Source organism: Trichosurus vulpecula, chromosome 1 (assembly GCF_011100635.1).
Source record: "Trichosurus vulpecula isolate mTriVul1 chromosome 1, mTriVul1.pri, whole genome shotgun sequence".
Lineage (NCBI taxonomy): Eukaryota > Metazoa > Chordata > Mammalia > Diprotodontia > Phalangeridae > Trichosurus > Trichosurus vulpecula.
In genome coordinates this window covers 458987432-459013301 of record NC_050573.1, presented here as the reverse complement: position 1 = coordinate 459013301, position 25870 = coordinate 458987432, and the positions used below count along the sequence as shown (strand labels likewise).

General features: G+C 33.4%; 1 protein-coding gene across 8 annotated transcripts in view; it reads left to right on the top strand.

Moving 5' to 3' along the window:
- Positions 1-464: 464 nt before the first annotated feature.
- Positions 465-25870, top strand: part of MEF2C (myocyte enhancer factor 2C) — a 193639-nt gene continuing 168233 nt past the window's right edge. For 3 of the 8 annotated variants that reach the window (XM_036765992.1, XM_036766007.1, XM_036765979.1), the window contains exon 1: positions 467-1056. The gene's annotated coding sequence lies outside the window, so the exon portion shown is untranslated. Of the gene's footprint in view, positions 1057-25870 lie in introns of all 8 variants that reach the window. The other 5 variants (XM_036765985.1, XM_036766019.1, XM_036766026.1 and 2 more) reach the window with 3 other exon arrangements.

Here is a 25870-nt window from a genome sequence, read left to right as displayed (position 1 = left end):
CAGTGATTTATTCTGCATACCATATACATAATTAAAGTAGTGTAGTGGAGTAATTTATCAATCTAAGTTGAGACTGGATGGGGGTAAGGAAGGAGCTGCTGTATGTTTGTTTTATTAAAATGTTTCGGGATGTAGTCCCGCCCCCCTTTGCAAGAGTGAAACTGATTATTTCCCTAGCTCTGGAGGAGTGGAAAGAGACAGTGAGTGCTTCGTTTGGGATTGTGGGAAAAGGGAGAGAGAAGGGCAGAGAGAAGAGAGGAGGAGGAGGAGGAGGAAGAGAGAGGGGGAGAGAAAAAAAGAGAGGAGTGCAGAGAGAGAGAGAGAGAGAGAGAGAGAATCAGACGTGTGCAGTTTTGAATCTCAGCCTTGCTAGTGCTCTTTTTTCCCGTCTTTCTCTCCCTCCCTCTTTCTCTTTCTCTCTTTCCTTCTCTCCCTCCCTCTCTCTCTCTCTCTCTCTCTCTCTCTCTCTCTCTCTCTCTCTCTCTCTCTCTCTCTCTCTCTCTTTTACGCGATGTTTCAAAGGCTGTGAGTTGCTCTCCTATTCTCATTCGTCTTCTTTCACTTCCTTCCTGGACGCAGTTTTCTGGACGAGTCTGGTTACTTTTAATCTGGCCAGCGGCAAAGAGCTACTTTCTCCTCCTCCACGCTGCACACACGCGCGCGGACGCGCGCGTGCCCGTGCGCGTGCCCACCCAGACACAGACACACACAGGCACAGACACACACACGCACACACAGACACACATACAGACACACACTCCTCTCTCTCTCTCTCTCTCTCTCTCTCTCTCTCTCTCTCTCTCTCTCCCTCCCTCCCTCCTTCAGTCACTCATAGACACTCGAACACACGCACACGCACACGCATACACCCAGACATCTTCTGGCTGCTATTGGATTGACTTTGAAGGTTGTGTGTGGTTCGCCGAGGCTGCACGCTGAATCAGGTGGAGAAAAATTTTAAAGGCTGGACGAAGCAAAAAGATCATTATTATTACTATTTTTTTCTTCAAGAAAGGAAAATATTCCAAGGACTAGTCTGATCGTGTCTTCCTTCACGTAAGTACCCTCTTGACATTTCTAGAGGAAATATAAATAGCTTGGTTATTGTCTCTGAGCTCCGCATCAATGTATCCGATTGTAACATATCAGTATCCAATTGCATTTCTTGTAGGGTGAAGTTGGACTAGGTGATGCACTTTTGTCTTTCCATTACACGATTTTTCTGTCGTTTGCTAAAAGTAACTTTTCTGACAGTCTGAATGTAACTGGTTATATCACCGGTTATTCAAATCACTACTTTTCCCTGTTCTCACCAGTGTGTTTAAAGTTTCATGAAGTTAGTTCACGTCATTAGCATGGTTGAAATGGAGTTTGTGAAGCTTACTGGATTTTAATAAATGAGAAAAGGATATGTGACCTTGTAGTGCATGCTTCCAGCTTCATCACATAGTTCAATGAAGAAAGATGCTACCATTTTGCAGCTAAACACTTTAAGGGTAGATGCATACTTAGATTCTTTTTAATTCTTAGGATTATTCTGAGATAAAGCAAGCCTGTCTGTTAGGGCATCTCATTTACTCACTGAAGTGTTAGATTGAGAGCAGTTTTCTTAATTGGCAGTGGGATAAGAAGTCATTCACTGTTAACTGCAGACTACATGTTTTAGAACCCAAGTTCTAGTTATGATACTAGCATGCACATTGTGGTTTATGTCAAGTCAAATGTATAGCTATATAGAATGGTGAAATCACTCCGTTTGCTCTTTGCACTTTGGATGAAAGTTACCAAAAGTTGCCTTTGAAATATGATACTAAAAGGATCACATATAGATATTGACGTATTATTTACCCTTGGTGGGGGGGGGGGTCTTTTTCAATAGAACTATAATTTAAATTTTGCCCAATAACAGGATTTTCTGCCACTGAAAAGGTGCCAGCTGAGACGGTGCTAAATGAAACTTTATATCTGAATCATTTTTGACAGCTCTGGAGCCAGTAATTATTTTCCTTTTATCTTCATCCTTTTGGGACAATATTATTAAATGCACTCCTTTTGTACAAAATACCTTTATATGTAAACGCCTGCAGCATAATTAAAGAGAATCAGGCTCTCTGCCAGTACTTTCCTGGTCTTGAGTGGAGGATTGCTTTGACACAATGTGCATTTTGCTATCATGGATTTGATACTAATTCCAGGAGTTACTGTTTAAAAAAAAATGAACAGTGATGAATAGTTTTTTTTAAGGTGTGAAAAAGGAAACTCCGACAGTTCCATTATACTAGTCAGAAAAGTGGCTAGCCTTCTTTTCAGTGGCACCTTGCATGGAATTGTGGTTGCAGAGTAAAGATGTTTATGTGGAGTAGAATAACTCTAATCCCTAGAGACTTGGCAGGACATGGAAATATGACCACCTGTGAATCCATTTTAACCTCTGTATTTCATACTAATTTTAGTTTTAAATTCACAGGCAAATATCAACTATGAAAGTATGGCATTTAATTTAATTTAATTTTTTAAAATTATGACAATCTTGGTTATTCTTTGAAGAGACTAAGTACAGAGTACCAAGTCATAAAGTATCTACTTCTTTGTCATTTTTTGATTTAGAGCGTGTAATTAGAATATCATAACATTGCCTGCCTATATCGACACATTTAGAGAAGTACACATGAAATTCTTTATTAAGTACAAAAGGTAATTCCAAAACACTTTAGTTTGGAAACTTGGCACTAATAAATATATGATGTTCCTGAATAATACACTATCTCAAAAATAAAACCAGTTAAATGTCCAATCCAATAAATAGGAAGCATATTACTCTTAGTGAATTAATATTGACTAATTCTAATTCTAATATTGTTTCCAGAAAAAAGTTTCAAACAAAAATGTTGCTTAAAATATGTTAGCTAGCCAAGTGATGAATAAAATAGTTATGCATGTGTATTGTTTTACCCAACTTTAATATATCCATTCTAATGTTTATTATTTAAATTAATATAGTAGTGCTAAAGCTAATGAATATTTGTGCCTTCTTGGGGGTGGGATATTGTGTAGAATCAGTTATTCAAGACACTAGTTTTCAGTATGTATTATTGAACTACATATATCTTTAATTTCTGTGTATTAGAAAAAATAGAAAATTTAACAGTTTGTTCTTAGGTTGAAATATGAAATTTTTATCTTATGAGAAAGAATCACCTTTTCCATATCCTTTGTGACCTGTTCATAATTAAAAAGTGTAAAATGAGAAAATTTAACTTTTGATTTGGAAAACGTTGACAATAAATTTAGATTGGTAGTAATTAATAGGAGTTGAAAATTACCTTATCAATCCCCCATCCTTTCTTGTCTTTGTAATAGGTGTTTCCCAGATGTTTTGAAAGGCAAATAAATATTTAAAAATAGATTCATTCTAATATTGAAAAATCATTCCACCATACCTACTATCACAGAAGCTCAAAATCTAACATTGATTCCCCTTTTTTAAGGGGAGGGGAGAGAAGTCTCCTATTTCAGTCTTTGCCTTCTGTATTTTTTTTCTTTGGCCTTCATCAAGTTACAACTTATATAACACCATAACTATGCCTTTCCAGAAATGAATTTACCTTATTTCTGAATGTCTTAGAAGAAAAAATAATAATCCTGAAATATCAAGTTCCACGAATTTTTAAATTCTAAAGTTAAAGGGTATTTGAAAAACTTTTTTTGTTTGTTTTAGTATATTAAATTTCCCAAACTGAATCTATTAAATTTCAGGGTGTGACAAAATAGGGAAGCATCTCTGCAATAATATTTAGCCTGTACCACAACTTAAATATGCCTATTTAAACTGAGAGTTCTAGGTGCATAATTCACAAGAACATGAGTTCAACACATAACATAAGGGTCACAGAAACAGACTTTAAAGGGGTTGGAATAAGTTTTGCACTTTGTTTCAGTGACACTTGTAATGTAAATGAAAAACAAAAAAAATACAGTAATTTATTTGTAATAAAAGTGCAATAATTGCTTAGATTTGCAGTAAAGACTTAAACTAACCTTCTGAGAACTGATGGTTAATATGAACATGTGAACAGCTGATTAAAATCTCCCACCTTCCATACTGTACCTTAATCTTACAGTCTCACTGACTGTACTACAGTCAGTAAAGCTTGGTTGTTCACTGAGATCTGTCATCTTCAGAGAATCAGACCAGCTTAAAGAGGCGATTTATAAAACAAGAGTGACAAGCAAGTCTTATGTACCTTACAAAAGAAGGATTAGTCAGTTCATGTGTTATTTTGATAGGTCATAGATTACAGCTGATTGCTGCAGAATTGCTCGGCACATTCCAATTCCAATTGATTATTAGATAAGGACTCTTTTTGCTTCATCACTTTTAAAAGCAATTCAAATAGTAGAGAATTCAGTCTTCAAATAATTGCCTTTCATTAGTAATTTAAAAAAATCCTTTTTTAAACATATGACATTGTTATTTAAGAATTATACATTCTACTACTGCTTTACTAATGACACTAAAGTTGCTGTTGTTATGTGATACCTTATAAGGCCTTAATAGATTAGACATTTTCAAAAGTGCAATAGACAGCTCTGCATCTATACTTCGGTAGAAACATGAAATATGTGTAACACATACATTTGTGGTATTAAGTGCTTCCACTCTCTAATTGAGCAGAAAATCTATAACGGTGAATATCCATTATGTTATCTTGTTACCAAACATTATTCATACATACAAAAATGTACACTTATTTAGTTGAATGAACGTCCAGACATCATAAGTGTACCTTGATGATTACTTGGCAAATTCATGTACTTTTGACAAGTGTTAGAAGATAATCACATTTTACAATAGACCATAAAGTTCTGACAGTTGATGCAGCAAATAAAATTATGGTTTATATAATAACATTTTGAAATATCCAACTTCTTAGACATCCAGTTCTACGATAATTTCTTACTTCTTCTAAAATTGAACTCCTTTTTTACCCAACTGATGCCTCCTAGTGTTTCACACAATAAAACACTAATGAGTCACCCATAAATGTAAACATTGCATTTTCATTGCCTACATCTTGTATGATACATAAAATTAATATTTATGTGTTTAATTTTGTGTGCATTGTTATAATCAGATAGGAAATTTCAGTGAATGAAGTGTTTCATCTTAGTGAATATTGTGCATACATTTACAGGTTTTCTTTGACCATAACCATATCCTACTGAGTTTTAGTAAGTTTATTACCTTCATGTTCCAATTTACATTTTAGCTTTAAATTTTTTTTCTCTTTTATTTCAAGTGAAAAACACAGGCGGTAAAGCTAAACTTCGATTTTGTAGGCCTGGAAATAAGAAAAGCAAAGAGTTCAAAAAAAATCAGGAAAATCTCATAGATAAATTCCAAAGAGATAGTTTGTAATGACAACAAAATCATATAATTTTTAAAACTAAATATCATGAGACAATAGTCTTCTTGTTTTTCCTTTTAAGTCATTAGCTTCCTATCTATATGCGGAATATAGAACATGAGAAGACAGAAGAAAGATAGAAATGCAAGATTTCCACAAATTTAGACTATCACTTATCATTAGTGAAGGGCAAAATGTTATTGTGACAATGTGTTATTTTGTTGGGGGAAGAAGAGATTTGTTTTACATATATATTAAGTAATAGATTACATTTTCTTATTTCCTTAGCAAGTTGCTGTAATAAATTATAATCTATTGGACTCTAGTTTTTCTGAGTATTTTCAGGCTTAATGCTGAGGAATTATGATAAAAAGATCTAGGATTCTCAGTAATTTCTGAATAGTTTGCCACTAAGACAAAAACATTGTTCTCTGAGGGTTTTTTGGCAAAATTTTTCAAATCTAAGAATTATTCCCTTTTCATGGGCCTTACAGATCTGATAAAGACTCTGTGGTATTCTTATAATACTGGAGCAAGTATGTTAATAAGTATTCATCCTGATAAGGTCTCTGGGAGTTACTGCAGTCTATATATACACCTAGCCACGTGTAGTTCATGTTTTCCTGCTTTCAAATGAATACAGCTTTCCAATGTAGACTGTCATTTAACTGGTCAATACAGTACTTTTAAAACTCTTTGCATGTTGGACACATTTCAAAGAATGTAAGGGGATGGGCTCTTTTCGTCCAAGGAAACAAACATGTAGAAAGGGGTGGGCCTTTCCCACAAGAGCCACATTTCTTTCCTTGGAGATATAAAGCAAATTTTTAGTATTTATGTGAATAGCAGAAGCCAAAAGGAAGGAAACTTTGTAGAGAAATTTAATGTAGTCTGTAAATAGAAAAAAAAATACAAAGGAAACTGAAAGCTTAATTTTTAAAGATTTTCTAAAAAAGACTGCACTATGAAAGTTCCATTTTTTTATTGTTTAGGATACATGTGTGAAAAACTAATGTATTATCACAATCAGTTTGCTATTCCTCTGCACAGATCAATAAAAGAATTTAATACTCCCATTTTACAGATAATAGAACCAAGGCACATTGTAAAAAAAAAAAAAAAGGAAACCTAGGAGCACCATTTCCCCACTCTTCATTGTTTACACTAATAAATAATGCTACCACTTTAATTTCCTTTATTTTACTCTATATTGGATACAGAATTTAGTACTGTTTGCTGAATGAATGAATGGATGGATAAATGAATGAATCAATCTGTGAAAAGGAGAATGATTGTGATCTAGTAGATCTCTTCAAGCTTTCATTTCATTATAAATATACCTGTGGTATTTCCTCAAAATTTGTATTGGTCATGGGATTTATGAAATGATTTTGTGTAATAGACACATAATTCAATCATTGTGACTACACTGGCAGCTGTTTGTATTTATCACTAAGATATCTCTAATATAAAGTATTTCGGCCTTCCATTGCAAGCGGTCCCTGTATTTACTTTTAAGTAAAACCAGTGGGAATAATATTCAACACAGCAAAAAAGGATATCTGGGGGCATCATAAAGGAATTTGATAATGTTGGAAGCAACAATGTAAATTAAACCTGTTATAGGCAGATTTCTTCAGGAATCGTTACTTTTTAATAATGCAGAAAGGCAAACATTATAGAGGTTTTATTAATTCTTAATCTGTTAAGATTTTTGTCAAATGGTAGTGCATATCTTTCAGCAGTGATTTAAATAAAATGACTTAAGCTTACTTTTATAGACACGAGAAACTAATCTTTGGAGTAGTCCCTGGTAAGATCCCGCTTTGCTCAAACAGCATCCTGAAAGTGGTTTGCTTATTTTCTGCTCTCTTGTCCTTATGCATAAAATGCAGATGAAGAGTTTGTATAAATTGTGTTCAGGGATTATGGGTCTCTGGGATGTTGGATTTAAAAGTACTGTTGTTCAGTGGCAGTAAATTAAATCAATATTTAAGTGAAGAGAGAGGGTAAAACTCCTTTTTAACACATATTTGTGATTGTGTCACAAAGTCAGAATAAATGGTAGAGAATACATCTTTCCAATAAAATAGAAGATAAGCAATCTAATCTAAAACTAAGCTCTTGCTCTCTCTCTCTCTCTCTCTTTCTCTCTCTCTCTCTCTGTCTCTCTCCATATACATAGATGTGTGTATGTTTATGTGTACATTATATATTAGAAAATATAGCCACAAATATAAAATAAAAGATATAAGCAACTAAAGGACAGAAGATTCACTGAAAGCAGAATAAAAAAAAATAAATTTTATTCATTTTCTTAATAGCAAACCTTTGTATGAGGTCTAAAACCTACACTTTATGTGGAGGGCTGCAATTATTGCTTAAAGTAGCATTAGTAATTGATATTTCTTTAATTTTAAAGATAGTGATTATTTAGCAGAAATATTCACTGGAGCATTTTATTTTTAGAAATTGTGGTCAAACAAGGAATCCTTTATATGGCTGACTACCTAATTGCAGTCAAAGATCCCTTTAATGAATATACAGATACATTTTGAGAATGTAATGGTTCTATATTTTAAAACTTTTTTTGCTACTTTTTTAAGTCTGTACAGAACTTATATGGCTTAGCAGATGTTTTAAGTTATATCCTTCATGTAGGTGAGTCTGTAAATGGACCGTTTAACTTAAGTGGCTTTGTGGGAAGGTAGATTTTGGTGTATTTTTTAAAATATATAACTGCAGTTACTTTAGTTTCAGCTCTTTCATTTTAAAAACAGTAATTATACCCAGTATAAAGAAAGAAAAATAAACTCATTCAATTCTTTGTAACATTCAGGGTTTCTGAGGTGGAGTTCTGGCTGTATTTTTCTTTCTGCATATGAAGGGTAGGCACTGGCAGCATGGCTACAAAGAAGAAACTTCCTGGCTACAGACCAGATACAGTGCATGGTGCCACATCATAAAATTCTCTTCTTATGTCTCTAAGTGACTTCATTCCTAAGCAATGCCCCTTTTTTGTGCCATGCTAAGTAGAGAGCCTGATCCTTTAGCTTATGACACTTCCTGGAAATGCAGTTCACGACTTTTGATAAAGAAAATCATGTTAGTTATTTTCTTTGTACATGGTTCCCAAGCGTTAAAATTTCAGTCCCTTAGATCTCTGAGTCACTAACTGAGATAAGAACTCAGAGTAGTCCCTCTTCATTCCTATATAAACGTTACTAGCACATTAGTTATGGGATCTCCATCTCAACTCTCCCACTGACCATCTTCTGGACCTTATCTTCTACCTCTCTTTTCCTTCCCTGCCCTTCCCCCGATCTATAATCTTCTGTCTTCTGCATTTTCTTCCCACTACAGTAAGTCATCTTTGTAATGAAAGTAAATGTTAAAGTATTGTTGCATTTACCTTTGAGGGGGAAAAATCATTCCATCAGTACATCTCACTTCGCAGTACTTTGTAGACAAGCATTTGAAACATTCTTTCTCATTATTGTTAGAATCAAAATACATTGTACAAACAGGTGCAAATGTGAACTTTCAGTTTCAGATTTTCCTTATGTTCTTAGTTTCAAAATGCAGTATAAGTAATTCTGCACAGTACACATTCATTTCTATGCAAAATAGGGTTGTTTTTTGGGGGGTGTACAATAATCCATGCTTGAATTTGATATTAAAAATATTTACTACTGAAAATGAAATTAAAATTCATTCAATCTTAGACCCACAGTTACATTTTTTTTAAAAAAAATGTTGCCTAAGGGGGAAAAAAGAATTACAGGGGATAATCCTTCATGAAAAAATAATCTCCATAAACTTTAATATCATCATCTTAATCAGTAAAATAATTTTATACATATAAGTAAGGCGGGCATATTATTGCCAGCATAGCTTTCTAAAATATTACTCTTTTGCAAATTCATTAAATGAGAGTATTCAGTTAAAAGCATTAATGTGTAATAAACCTCTTTTATAAATTTATCTTCAAATTAAGTATTCAGATGCAAGTAGTTTAGTTAGGAGATTCAAAAATGGAATTTTAAAGTACCTGTATAAAATTGACCAGGCTAGACTAGTTATTAAATGTACATTAAAATTATCCAACTAGACCAGCTATTAAACATAAATATATTAAAATCATCAGAAAACATCATATACTTTGTCCAGATATAATTTAATCTTCATTTACTTGTAGTAGGTACTTAATAAATGCATGTTGACTGACTATAATTTAATAAGGAAGATAATTGATCTTTCAAACTTTCAAAGTAGGTACAGACACCTAGTTACTAATTTTTCAAATGTATTTGGTGCAGCTCACATTTCAAAATGTCAGTTTCTCATTTCTTCTTTGAGAGAAAGAATGTGGTCAAAATGATCCATTTAAGTTTTAGGAGCAGTGTATACAATCCCAATCCTGAAGCATGCATTTTTAAAGCATGATTAAGAGGCCATAGTTGAAACTTTTTCATTATCATGCATATTAAAATAGTTGACATCAAAATCCAGATTTTACATTAATACATTACCTTTATTTCATTGTATGCAGTGAGACGTTATTTTCTAAAAACTTCTACTAAATAATTGGACACTTTTAATTAAACTGGGAAAATTTCGGGACTTTTCTTTTAAAAATTTTTGGTCATGTCTGATTTGTTGACATAAATGTACTGGATAACAATTTAAAGTTTAAAGTCTACCATTTGGCTGTTTGAATATTACCGGCTATGATTAAATAAGACACGCCACTTTTAGCACATTTTAATGCTTTCTTCTGTGTATAATGATGTTAAAGAATATAATTTAAAAACTGGTGTTTTTGAAAATCAGCAGTAATTTTTGAGATACTAGATTTTTCATTTTTTTAGGAGACTTGTTGAGTCATTGGGTGGTCTTTAAGGAGAATTTCTATGGGTTGGCAAGCATACCTCCTTAACCAGTTTCTGGAACCGTTAATATTAATATGCTGAATATATCAGTATAAATCCAAACCTTACTTCCCCTCTGGATTATTATGCTTAACTAAATGAGTAAGAATAACAAATTTGGTTTTTAAAAAATGCACTGCTGTTTATTCTTGACCATTATTTATCTAAGAACTATTTAAACTCCATATAGGTTGTAGAATAGAACACTGGTTTTCACTTTGAGTTTTTCCCTTTTTCTTAAGTGCAAAATTTTCTCCCTTTACATAAGCCAAAAGGAAATTCACACAGAGACATTAATAGATTTACTAAAGAGAGATGTATAAGATCCATTGCAAACATTTCTTGTTTCCTTGTGAAGGGTGAGATAGGTTGTTAACCTCTCTGTCTAGGTCTATTTTGGTCGTTAGTTAAAATAATGGCTTGATATTCCCTTTTACTCCCTCTGCTCTCAAACTAAAGCTTAAGAAAATGAATAGAAAATTCTTGACTTAATTTTTTTCTTATTTCTTTTCTAAAAGGGCATCAGAGCCCGCTCAGCCTATGGCATTGACTAATATGTGGTTCAGGCATTACAAAGATTTATTTTACGGCACCAACTCCTCATCTTCCAAAACTTGATAGGTGTACATCATTCACATAACTGTAGTCCCTGTCCTAAATGAGTCAGTGCGGGCTAAGGTACAGCCTCTTTGCAGGTGTCCTAAACAGAGCTTTGGGAAGCTGAAAAGTCAGGGCATAGCATAATAGTATGACTCTCACTAAATGTTCCTAAGCTGGGCTATTTGATAAATCCATTTTGTTTAATACAGTACAATAATATTTGAAATCTATAATGTTTTAGTCAACAAATCTTTAGGGGTGTGTGTGTGTGGTATATATTTATGAGACAGAGACTAGTATATGAAGATAAATATAAAAATAAGGAGTAATTAGGCCCCTTTGCTTCTGGTACATGAATATCATTGGTTTTTCAACCTGTATGTTCTGTCTTGTTGCCAGGCCATTATATGTTTACAGCTGTAATTATGAGTGTGGTATTAATGTAGAATTTTAAATACCCCCACATCCAGGCACTCTGTGATCAGGGGTGCTGGCCTCCTTCATCTCCTGAGGTTAGGTATTTTCACTCCTGCCCTCATGCCTGGAATGCTCTCCCTCCTCATCTCCACCTCCTGCTTTCCCTGACTTTCTTCAACTCCCAACTGAAATCCCACTTTCTATAGAAAGCCTTTCTGGTCCTTCTTAACTCTAGTGCCTTATCTCTATTGATTATCTCCAGTTTGTCCCATATATAGCTTACATATTTGTATACATGTTACTTTCACCATTAGACTCTGAACTCCTTGAGAGGAGGGACTGTCTTTTTACCTTTCTTTGTATCCCTAGCATTTAACACAGCACCTGGCACACAATAGGTACTTGATAAATGCTAGGTGGTGCAGTGGCTAGAGTGCTAAAGCATGGAGTCAGGAAGACTTAAGTTCAAATCCAGCTTTAGATACTGACTAGCCGTGTGACCCTGGGCAAGTCATGTAACTTCTATTTACCTCAGTTTTCTCATCTGTTAAATGAAGATAATCACTATGTAAATGTTAGCTATTATTAACAATAATGTAAAACATTCTCATTGTTAATTCCTTTCAAACATTAGTTTTTCTTTTCTTTTCTTTTCTTTTCATCCACCTGTATCTATTTCTAAAGACAGGGGAATCACAGGAACTAGAAGTGAAAGAGCCGTTAGAGATCATTTTACTCAACCCCTTCATTTGTATAAATAAAGAAACTCAGGATGAAAAGGTGAAGTAACTTTTTTGAAGACACAAAGGTGCTGAGTCAAGATTCAGAAAGAGATAGAATGACTTCAGAGCCAGTGCTTGTTTCCGTCGCATCATGATGCTCTGGCTTTTCCTTAGGATAGCTTTCTTCCAAAGGTAAACACTCAGAGAAGGCCAGTATAGGTAACTGTCATTGGTCTCTGATCCAAGGAAGGTCCGGTAACAGTCACTCTTTAAGAAGTATTCTGATTATATTCCTAGAACTGGGCCCGGTACTTAGTTTTATGCTCTGTTAGGTTACTTGTAACTATAAACATTCTTCAAGAAAACTGAATTTCTTCATTATTTAAGTAAACATTATTTCCTCTCATCAGGCAAGAAGAAAGTGAGCCAATGGAAGGATAGTTTTACCAAGAAAGTACACTTTAGTAGGAGAACTTCAAGTAGAAGGAAAAGGACCCACAAATAATGATTCAATATCGTGAAAAGCATACTTTTTGTTGGATATGTTTTCAAGGTAGATTATTTTGTATTTGGGGTCAAAAGCATGGAAAACATTCAGTCTATCATGTAGTTGCTATAGGATTTTAATAATGAAAAGTTTATGCAACAGTATTATTCACCTTGTTATGGTGCTTTAGTTATAATACTGTATGTTTCTGTTTTCTGTCATTTTTTTTTACTTTTAGAAGCAACACTAATTATCAAATTTCTGTATTAGCAAAGATTATGTCTAATTCATTTTTTTAGGTCCAACAGTACTTATCCTTAGTGCCTTCCACATAATAGGTGCTCTATAAAGATTTATTAAATGAAATATATTTACCTATGGGGAAAAGATTTGTGTTTTTAAACAGTTACATGACAGGCAAGTCAAACTTTCTGCCTTCTTTTAAAGATATTAATAATTTTTAGAGTTGATAGGCCTTGTATGTATTCAGAGTTGAAAATCTCATTAGGAATTACTGCATGATTAATCTTATATTTTGTTTTACTATTATTATTATTAACCATTATTAATAACTTCTTAGGGAAAAGATAAGTTAATTAACAAAACTCAGAATGTGGATGCACTCTTAAAGGTGGAAATGACCATTAATATTGGTATAGATGAAAAATGAGCATTCTGGATTCAAGGAATTTTTCAACTATTTTGCCAGTGGGTTTTTTTATCACTCTTCTCTTGGTTTTTATTCAGTCTTTGCTCACTTCATTTGACTTTTCATAGAAACTGACTTTTTGATGATCAGGCAATGATGATGAATCTTCTGTTTTTCCAACCTGTGTTTATTTCAACCTGGTGTTGAAAGCATTTGAAAACTATTCTCATGCTACTAAATTAATTTACTCTCCTGTATTGAACCTTCTTTTCCTACGTTGTATAATCTGTTGGCTGTAAAGTGTTCACCATCAGGAGCACTTCCAGAGTGGACCTGGCTATAGTAAAAAATAGCATGGACAGCCCCCAACACAACAATCAAAGATTCCTCTAAAAGCATTGATTTGCCAAAATTGATAGTAATAATAAATCTGCATGAAGAGAGAGCCTGCTAAGGCACATGAGCTTAGAGAATTTGCCATCTGCACCCTTCCTTCTCTTAGTAGCCCCTCTCAAAGTCCCTTAGTAGCCCCTATGATTAGTGGAAAATGGCTGTTAATCACCAGGATCTAATTTTTTTTTTTTTTACTGCAGCTGCTTTGAGCATACAGTAATATATTACACAACTTTATCCTCAGTTTTAAATTTGCATTGTATGCTATATAGAATAAATTGTCATTGTAATCATGACATCCAAAAATTTTTTCTAGATATAATTTTTTGAAACACATTCGATTTGTATAAAATGTTCTCTGATGATATTGAGCCAATTTTTAAAACAATGCTGGAGCTGATCATCACATAATAAAATATCATGGAATGATCATTTTTATAACATGAGTAAGTAACATTGACAATAGTCACATATGAGGAATATTTCAGTTACTGTCTTCCATACATTAGAATATCAACATGCATCTCCATATGCAGTGATGCGGGACTTAAGATATTTCCAAAGTTAACACAGATGAGGACTAGCTAGAAATTTTGTATTTAGTTAGATGTCAGTCACCTTTTATCAAACTAGTAGTAGCACTGCTGGTTAAAGTTATTTTTGTTTTCCATCAGATCACAGAATTGTTGTCTTGCCATTTCAGATATGAGTCAAAGAAACATGCCTGAATGCAATTGTGTCAAACTTTTAAAGCTCAGATGAGATAAAGCAATTCTCATTTTTCAGGATCCTTTAAAAATACATTTGTATATGTAAAATAGGCCATGAAAGGTGCTTGGATGGTTTTCATCTTATTGGAAAGCACTCAATTAAAGTTGAGAACTTTCTATTCCAGGTCTTTTTTTTCCCTACATTTTTTATTTGTTGTGCCAAGGTATCCATGTGCGTTTTTTTTTCTACTGTCATCTGGCTCATTCCCAGCAGATGCACACAATCTGTTCTGCTGTCACTAACAGGGTTCAGTTTATGAAAAGAATGTGTCAGAACATGCCACTATAGTCACTTTTACAGATTTTTTAAAAAGAGTAACTGAGAATATATGCATTGCCCTAGTTTTATTGTACTCAGTCCTAACGAGATTTCTAAGAAACTTTTGCAATATTCATAAACTAAGTGCTTTATTCTAAGCAAACTTTTTAGCCAAGTTATTTACTTTCCTTTTTAAATAACAACATTAAAATATTCGAATATAAATAGGAATAAACATTAGGTTGAATATATTTTTACAAGATCACTTGTAATGTGTCAAAATAAAAGCCTTGTTTCTTATTTAAAAGATTAATAAAATTTGCTATCTGTTGTAAAATATGTTGTACACAGTGGCATAAGATAAAATCTATGTCCATCACACACTATGACATTAAAAATTAATTTGCTAGAAATTATTTGAAAAGCAACGAAGTGATTATATTTAAATAGTTCTATTATTAATTTTGCATATAATATTGGCTAATTTCAATCTTTGCCACCATTAAGATAAATTGTTTAAGTGCAGTCTAAATGTTGGCATAAAGGGAATTTTCAGGAAACTTTAAATCTCAAATTATTAAAACTTTTATACTTCAAACTTTGTAAAATACCATATAATCATTAGACTATGTGGGGGGTAGTATGTTTTTAAAGTTTTTCAAATATTACTACCTACCTCCTTATTAGTAAAACATGACTTTTGCTTTTCTTCAGAGACAATGATTTTTCTGGTCTTTTTTTACATAACAGCAAAAAAGTTCAACAACAATGTAAATTGTCATTCATTCCTTAAATCAGAAACTGATTTAATGAGCTTAATACATTAACTTCTTAAATACACACACACACACACACACACACACACACACACACACATTTAGATGTTTTAAGAATTTGTTGGGTAAACATAAATTCTCAAACAAAAATTATGGTTTAAATACAAAGACAGGCTACAAATTCAAAAAACAAGTTAAGGAATAGCCAGACAAGATACAATCAATGTGTCTACTAATTTAGTAATTCTGTCTGGTAAAATGCAATCCTTTCCAATGCAATAACATGTGTTAAACACTTCTTATATGGAAGGCATTGTATTAAGCACTGGGAATATAAAAACAAAAAAAGATACCTACTTTCAAAGAGCAATCTGATGGTGGAAACAATGCATGTGCAGATAAGTAAATAGCAAATAATTAGGAGAAGGAAAAAAAAATCAACAGTTGGGGGACGAGGGGAAGTCTCAGGTAGGAGGCATATCTTGAAAGAAGCTAAGAGTTGTAAAAGGTGGGAATAAGAAAGGGGTGAATTCCAGACACGAGAGACAACCTGTGTCAAGACACAGAAATGCATGACAGTGCCAAGTTTGGGGAACAACAAGTATGTCAGTTTGGCTAGAATGTAGAGTTCATGAAGAGGAGTGAGGTGAAATAAAATCAGCTTTCATTTGTTAATGCAGTGGAAATTTACACAATATATAATAATGTGCAATGTATCTAAAGGTTTATGTATGTCATGACTTTCACAATCCCACTTTTGCATAATTCACTAGGATAAAAATAATCAATAACTTAGAAATCTTCAGCCAAGCCATCATGATGGCTACAACAACCGCCAAATAATTTATGTGTAGCCTCATTAGTCAAAGCCTATAAGATCCCCTTCTTGCTCTAATTTCTATAATTCCAAATTATACCTCATATAAGTTGAACTAGACACAGAGGAACAGACAAATCTGAATTATAATCACCCCAAAGGTACCTGAATGTGTTCTATTTAATTATCTAATCGTGTCAGTCCTAACACTAAATTAAGTTAAAAAATTCATACTCCTTCAAATAAAATTCGCAGAGCTTTAGATTAGATTTAGATTGTTTAGAAATAAGTAAAGGGTATTTTGCTGAAAAAATTCAAATACTGGAATTCTAATGAATGCTGTTATCTCACACTTATTTTTAATTATTACTTATTAAAGAAATTGATAGATGATTTCATCTTGATTAGACTTTGAAAAATGAAAGGAAAGAAGCTCTGAAAACTGAAATTTTTCTGGTGTCCACAGGATATGAACAGTGTGGGCATTTTCTCTTAAAAATATACTTCAGCACTTTGCCAGTGGCCTCAATTTCCGATGTGGAGGGACCACCCTCCTCAGTGGTTGAGAGGTAATTCTTTCTCTATGTTAGCTTAGTCATAGGTCTTTCTTGAGCAGAGAATCTATTTTTGTAAATCTGTCCCCAAAATATGTATTATTTATAGACTATGTGATCCAGCAAAGAGACTCACTGCACATGTAATGATAGGTTGGACAGTAAGGACCAGTATATCCTTGGATAAACTTTCTTAAAAGATTTTAAAGATACTTATATCCATTTGCAAGATATTTGCCCCACTCTCTCAACTTGTGTTGTATAATTGGTTTCAATATGTGATGAAATGATATTTGGAAGTAAGAATGGTCTATTATAAATAATGTGAATTCCATATATGAACAAAGACATTGTGCTTTGACTTGTATTAAGTGCCATGATACATTTTCTGGGGGAATTTTAATAATTTCTATAATTTTCTGAATTTTTCTAATAATGACAATGTTATTTGTGCATACAACTTACAAAATAGAAAAAAGATATTAATTTTATGTAGGTATTGTGAGCTCAAGAGAAGGCCAGGCATTTAGTAAACAAAAAATAATTATATCTTTAGTACATGTGATTATTTATTTTAACTTCTTTTAAGAAGAAAAATAAATGATTTTATATGAATATGATTTTTTGAGAGTTATTTAACTTTCAGTAAACATGCTTTCCCAAAAGTTTGTTATGCCAGACTATCATTCTTTTATAACTATGAAGTTCAGCATTCTTTTCTAGTTACAGTAAATATGGGATCATATGATTATAGATTTAAAGCTGGAGGGGACCTAGAGACAATCAAGTCCACCTATTCCTGTTACAGATGAGATAACTCAAGTAGAGAGAAATTAAATAACTTTCCCATGGTTACACAGCTAGTTAAGTGTCTGCAGCAAGATTCAAACCCAATTCTTCCAAGTACAGTACTCCATGCTGCTTTTTAAATATTACATGATATTTAAAATAGGTCATTTTTCATATCATAATTCTAGCAACTCCAAATTGTCCTAATCTTTAGTTTTTAACCTTCGCTAGCTAGATATGCAACAACTTCATTGTTTTGTATTTGTAATAACATCTTTGACAGTGACTACCAACAAAACTGGTGGCACAGTGGATAGAAGGCCCAGCCTGGAGTCAGGAAGACTCATGTTCCTGAGATCTAATATGTCTCAGACACTTACTAGCTGTGTGACCCTAGGCAAGTAACTTAACCCTTTTTGCCTCAGTTTCCTCATCTGTAAAATGAGCTGGAGAAGGAAATGGCAAACCACTCCAGTATCTCTGCCACGAAAACTCCCAATCGGGTCACAAAAGTCAGATATGACTGAAAAAGTGAATGAATGAATGAATGAATGAATGAACCAACAAAACTGAACTGAAGTTCAGCAATTATATAATGAATTTGGTAAACAGATAGAGAACCATTCAGGATAACTTGAGACAAAGCAATCTTTTTCCTCAGTAGGAGATTTTCCCCCCTCCAGATTTTGAGGAAGTTGCCTATGTTGTCCACTTTAACATAACTTTAGAAACATAGAAATCTGATGAAGATGTAAAATATTCAAATTTATTAGAATTGGTTTTATTAAAAGTATAAAAGGAACACTACATCTAGAAATTCAATGATGCAAGGTTTTTGTTTTGTTTTTATTTGTTTTTTATTTTCAATTGAAAATTTCTGCATATATCTTTTTTAAAGTATTTGAAAGAAGAAAAGGAACATTTTTATCTTTTAAAAAGCAGGATTAACAATATGAACTTTCTTTTATCTGATAAATAGTTTCCTTGTTTCTTCAAAAATGACAGTGCCAAGTTTTAGACTATAAATGAAGACAGACCAGTTGGTTAGAGGTCAAGTTGGTCTCAGATAGTACAGAATAACCAAATGAACTAATATTCTTTGGATTATGAACTTAATAGCTACCATGGCTTTAATTCCTTTCCAAACTTGAATAGTGTATTCTCATAACAAAAATCGGTTCCAATTTATAGAATCATTGCTTAGAATTCCTTTCTTCTTTTTATCTTCCTTCTTTCCTTCCTCTCTCCCTCCCTTCCTTCCTTCATTTCTTCTTTCCTTCTTTCCTTCCTTCCTTCTTTCCTTCCTTCCTTCTTTTCTTTTTTCCTTCCTTCCTTCCTTCCTTTTTTCCTTTCTTCCTTCCTTCCTTCCTTCCTTCCTTCCTTCCTTCCTTCCTTCCTACCTTTCTTCCTTCCTTCTTTCCTTCCCACAAATTATATTTAAAGCATTATGTTAGATGCTAGGAGGAGATACAAACATAGATAAGAAACACTCACCAATCAGCTTAAATTAACATGACACCAAAATAAATTTGTATATGTATATAATACATGCAAAAATTATCATATTAGAATCATGATATGTTTAGAAAATTATGTTCTCTTAAAAGATATATATATATATATATATATATTACAATAATTGATTAGCTATCATAATTATTTTGTCCTCTACTTTCCCCTCAGGGAAATGTTGCAGAGAAATGCTATGTTTTACAAAATCTTCTAGTTGTCTGCTAGTTTACTTCAAGCTTATTTTTGTTGTTATTATATACAGAGATAATGCAGCCATTCTTTAGAAGCAGATTGCAGATTACTGCAATTTATGCTTTACCCCTTGTCTCTGTGTTTTGGGGCAATCACTACAAACTGTTAGGCAGACCTTTAAAGATCCATCAGAATTTGTATGTATGAATTATAATTTGCAATTTGACTCCAAATTTGCAGAAACTAAGTACCTATAGAGTCATAGACTAGGAGGGATCTTGAAGGGTATCTGATGCAGTGCTCTTTCGGGTTCATTAATTCCTTCCACAGTATCCCTGAGGGGTGGTCCTTTCTTTACTTTAAGATAGGTAGCTCCATTTTGTCAATATTTCTTTAAAAATTCTATGCTCAGAACTGAACACAATATTCTGCATGACAAAGGCAAATTAGACTGACTCTTGCTTATTTAAGTTGAGTTGTTAAGTTGAGACTCTTGCTTGTTAAGTTCAGCAAATTTAATAACACAATACCCAGACTATTTATCTATCTATTATTGATACTTTTGAAATAAGGCTGGACAAAGGTCAGAGACTTGTGGTATGTTATTTCCACATTAACATCAAGCCTTTGATTAATATTTATTAAACATATGTTGTACACAGAACACTACGTTTGACACTAAGAGATATGAAGTATAGCTAATGTATGAACTTATGATAAAGGAAGGGCCTAAAGCACAAATACAGATTATTATTACTGTATGCTAGTACATCATAAGCATATTTAAGAGTTTCAAAACAAATTACTATGTGAGCCCTTAGAGTGAAAACTGTCACCAATCTGAGGGAATCAGAGATTCATGGAGAAAGTGGTATTTGAGTTGGACTTTAAAAGATGGGTAGAATTTCAGTATATGATGAGAAGGAACAAATGTATTCCAGGAATGGGGAATAGTGTGAACAAAGGCAAGGAGACAGTGTATATTCTGGGGCACTGAAAATAATCGAATTCATCCAGAGTGTAGAGTACATGGAGGGAGAAATCTATTAGAAGCTACTGTAAGAATGGTGAGTGGTAAGGAGAATCTTTAGGGATGCCGCCTCCTACATGAGTCCTTTTCTGATCCCTCCAAATGTAGCCTCCTATTCCCTTACTGAAATTACCTGATATTTGCTTTATTTCTATTTTGTACTTCCATGTATACACATTCTTTCCTCCAAAAGAATATGAAGTCCTACAGAGCCCAGACAATTACATTTTTCTTTTTCTGCTTTCTATCCTAAGTGCCTAACACAGTGCTTGGCACATGATAAGTACTTAATAAATGTTACTTGACCAATTGATAGTGAGGTTTAAAAGGAAGGCATAGATATTGGAGATGTTGTGGAAGTGATATCAACAGAATGTGGTTACGGATTATATGTGAAAGAGGAGCGATAGAGAAAAGTTAAAGATAACTTCTCTAAGCTTGGAACACTTGATGAATGGCAGTGCCATAGAAAGGAGAAAAAAGCAGTGAAATTCAATTCTGATTCAACAAATGGTTAAGTCTGTGTACAGGGAATCATATTAGGGGCTAAAATATACACTGCCTTCAAGGAACTTATGTTCTCCTAAAGACATAACAAGATATACAGATACACAACTGGAACAGGAAGAAAATTTAAGACTGTGTGATCACTTAGGAATATTGAAGAGAAATTCTCGTATATAGTGATCAATTTGAGACTATGTGTTCTTAAAGATATCTTTCACCTATGCACCTATAATATATTTATCCTTTAATACAACTTAGAGTACTTAGCAAAAGATGAAATGAGGGATAACAAACTTATACCAAAGCTGTCAGTATACATGAAGACACGGGGGTGAAATAAAGAGACATCTAGGAAAATAGGAAGATAGAGTCAAGGAAAATCAAAAGCCTGGCAATTAGATGCACAGGCAACTCTACAGTACAAACACTTGTCTACCCTGAGAAGTGTCTCCAACAACACGTCCCTTTCAGGTGGAGGACAATGCTCATTCCTTCCTCTGAAATTAGAAAGCACTTGCATAAAGAAAAGTTTTGCTGGGAGCTAGTCCTTCAGTCGACAAACATTCTTTGTGTTTTCTAGGTACCAGGCAGTATGCTAAGTGCTGGGGATACAAAGAGTGGCAAAAACACTGTTCTCAAGGAGTTTGTATTTTAATAGAGGAGAATGTATAAATAACAGTGTACATACAGGAAAAAATACAGTGAACAAGGAGGTGATCTAACAAGAAAAAGAAACTGAGTCCTCTCCCTGCTGTGCAAAGCAGCCTTCTAAAATATGAGTTTAGCTGCTCAACTTGACAGTATAGTGCCACATTCTAAAATTTCTGAGACCCTCTGAGGGAATAGAAAGCAAGGCCACCTTTTTCTCCCTGTCTAGAAAAAAAATGTGCCCAGACTTGTCATGAATGTTAAGTTTCACAGGAAATCTACATTGTTGGTGAAGTTAGGGAGATATATTTCAGAATATAGTTGTAGATGGGATCCTCTTTGTTCTGCAGCGTGCCCCCAAAATCTGCTTGGGTGAACCCCAAGCCAAAGCTTCTCCCTCCATGCTTCCTAGATACAGCTGAAGGGAAGGATGTTCTGATCCAATTATTCCCTGGCAGTCTGCTGTTTTGGCAAAGTTGACAGAACAAATTATGAATGGAATAAGAGAGAATATTAAACAGACATGATCAGAGGAATAACGTGTGGTATGGGAAGATGTGGTATACTGGGAAGAGCAGTGACCTTTGAAGACCTGTTTTTGATATAGTCAAGTCTCTACCAGTTTATAATGATATGATGCTGGACAAGTCTTAACCTCTTCACATTTCAGTTTCTATGTCTATAAAATGGCAATGAAATTACTACCATTATTGGCCTCTCAGGGTTGTTATAAGAAAAGATATACATTTCTAAGCTATATGTTAGTAAACTGTTATTGGTAGAAATATGCTTCAATATGAAAAAAGTGAATAAGAAAAAATGTCAGTGGAATTCACTTCTTTCCCTTTCCATATTACACATGCACACATCACTTTGGATATACCAGATTGTTGGAAAAATTTTGGAAGAGAAAATGTACTTTAAATTCCTTGTATATCATAAGCATATAATAAATGTTTGTTTACTTGACACATTATCAGTTTTAAAGAAAGACATGAGACAAAGCAGAAAATATGCCTTTTGAAATGAAAAGGGCAGTGGTTTTGAAATCAGATTTGAATTCTGGCTACGATATGAAATAGTTCTGTGACCTTGGGCATTTCTCTGAGCCTCAGTTTCTGCACATGTAAAATAGGAATAATAATTCTTTTAATATCGATCTCATATTCTTTTTGTGACTCACAAAAAGTTAGTGGTATTAAAGTTCTAATACTTTACCAATAATTATTAAAGTAATATAGAAATGTGAGTTTTTTCTTTATTGCTGTAATTATAGAGCACACAAAGTCAAAGCGACTGAACTCAATCCTTCTAGTCTGGCATCTCTATGTCAACTTGGATGTATATAAAATATGAAAAATGTAGAAGTTGTGATGGTAAAACAGTGAAATTGATTCTACAAGACTTACATGAAAACCAGCGTTTTACTTTATAGTCACACCTTGCATATAAAGCCAAAACAGCATAAATGAGGAAGTTTTACAGAAAACTAAAATGTTATCTATGTTTAGTGTGGGAGACTAGGCTGTAAGCCTCATTTTTCCATAAAACACTAGTACTCTGCATCTTAAAATACCTTCATCTCAACTGTTAGGACATTTTTGTTTAAAAGCCAACTACCCTTGAATAAGATGGGGCCAATGTTTTATTGTAAAGAAATGGGCAACACCAGACCTTACCTTTCAAAGAATATCTCTAGTTACTAGAAACATGAAATAAATTACTTGTAATAGCTTGGTAAATTTGATTTCACTTTAGTTGGTTTTTCAGAAGTCATACAATTTATTTAATTTGCCACTCACCTAATACAATTACATTACATGTGTACTTACAAAATTATTATCTTGAATAAATTAAGTACACAGTATTGAAGTCTATTACCATACCATTGGACTTTTACAAGCTAGTAAACATTAGGAGTTGAGCTATGTATTTAAAAAAAAAACTGGAAGGAGAGGGCTTCTTTAAGTTCAACACGATTTAGTTAAGAATTCGTGAACGTCTAAAATGCAAAACCTGCTCCCAGAAGATTCAGCATGCTATCTGTGCAGAAATGACATATTCATCAGAATTGCTAGCTTACTAATTATTATAATTTATAATACTATTAGTATAGGCATTGTATATTGTGAAAAGCACTGGATTTTGAGTCAGAGGACCTAGGTTTGAATTCTGGACCCAAAACTATGGAACAGTGACAGCTAACAGCTCTCACGTGCCATTGTTTTGAGAGATGAAAGACTATCTCTAAGATTGTCTACCGATACATATTCTATGAGTAAGGGAAGCCATAAAGGTGAATTATTTTTCTTGCTTCATGAAATAGCTATGAAATATTTAGGTGCGAATTAACTTTTATCAAAATGGGCAAATTGGTAAATTTCAAGCACAATTGCCTGTAAAGTAAATAATGCTACTTTGCATTTTTATACTGGTGTGAAACACACAATTCTGCCATGCCAACACTTTTTCCCCCCCACAATAAGTCATTAGTGAACTATAAGAATTATAACTAAATTTTGCCATAATGTTGTATGGCCAATCACCTATTTATAATTTTGTTTCTATCGAATTAAAAGCTCCCTATAACATTCTTTCATGTGGCAAGTAATGTCTTTTCTCAAAAGTAACTACCAAAATTTATATAGGGTATGCCAATAATGCCTTATATTTCAAAGATAGTTGGACAATTTTAAAGTAAGCTAATATTCTCAGCACCATAGTGAAATAAGGTAAGAGAAATATTAGTACTTCCCTTTTGAATGTGAGGAAATTGAGATTAAGAAGATGGTAAATTATTTTTATTTGTTTAGAAGGTCTATAATAGTAGAGCAATAAGAAAAGATTCTCTTCCAGAGAAATTTTTCTTTCTATAAAATCATTTGTATCAGTCAAGTTTCTAAATTACTGGAGTATCTAAGGATGAAGTAACAGGGAGTATGAAGAACTTTATAAATAAACTCTGCCTGAGATAGTTGGCATGAGAGATCAAAATGTAGGCGGTACTGGAAAAGGACTTTAGCTTGGGCAGCAGCCCAGGACAACAGTTGCTAAATTCCTGAGCTATATTGATAGAAAACTGTCTCTAAGAAAAGAGAGGGTAAAATCCCCTTTAAGAATGTAATTTGTCTTTTCCTCCAGCAAGTGTAGTCATTTAAATTCAAAGGTAGAAGGGGGAAAAAACTGCAACTCCTCCTTTCAAGACAATTTCAAAACTTACCACAGTAAATTAGAAGTAGGACTTAAAATATAATTGTTCTGGGTTTGCTGTGGATCATCTGAATGTTCCGCATGGGGTGAAACCAATGCTTCCAGATTATAGTTGCCTGGCACTGCTATATAGATCAGCTGCAGCAGACTGAATTTGACAGTCCCAATGGTTTGTCATAGATGCACAGATATGACATAAGGCAATGCCTTGTAAGATTTTTTTCAGTGTGGCATCTTTACATGGAAAAAAATTACCATTTCTTAAATTTAAAACTCCTCAATTTTATTTCACGATCCTTTTGGAATGTCTATCTGAGATATACTATGATATAAAAGAGAGAGACAGAGTCAGACACAGAGAGAGACAGACAGGGAAAAAAATCCACAAAGGATCAAAATCTGGTTTGAATTAACCTTTAGCCATAGGTCTCTGATAATTAGAAGAAGTTACCGAAAGAATTTATCTTTCAGCTTAAAAAGAGTGACATAGTAGAGATTTAATTTCTTAGAGAAGAATGCTCCCATTCACATTTGAAGTACTGCCTTCCATGAGACCATTGGCCTTCTCTCCTGACTCTTTTGTTTGATATTTTAAAATGTGTGTATGTGTATATATGTGTGCATATGTATATAAAATTTGTTTTTTATTATATTTCTGCTTCTGGTCAGTATTAGAATATTTACCTTACTTCATAGACTTTTCCCATAAAAAGAGTTAATTTCTGAGTCCTCTGACCTATGTAGAAAAAATATCACTTAACAACATGCTAGACTTTTAAAGATGAGAACCTTAAACATCACTTGTAATAGAGAATTTGTAGCTTTCTGTGCCTGTGCATATGTAACGGTGATATATAACAGATTGTTCCAGTAGTAGATATATTTTTCAAAGATAAATAGAAAGTTGAGGTATATCCTTTTGGAAGCTACAGAATGCACCCCTACTACCTGTTCAGTTGTAATAAATTGAATGCATAACCTTGACATTTCTAAATACTTAAAACATTTTGCCAGAAGAGTTTTTGTAATTCAGTGCTTTTAGATCCACTAGGAATATCCAATAAGACAACATGTTTCCAATACAAGAGGTCTGGGGATTTGTTTTTTTGTTTTTGTTTTGTTTTTTGGTCCACCCAGGAAAGTTATACAGTTTATAAAGTTGGTTTTATCAGTCAAATTTTTAAACTATGGACATTTCT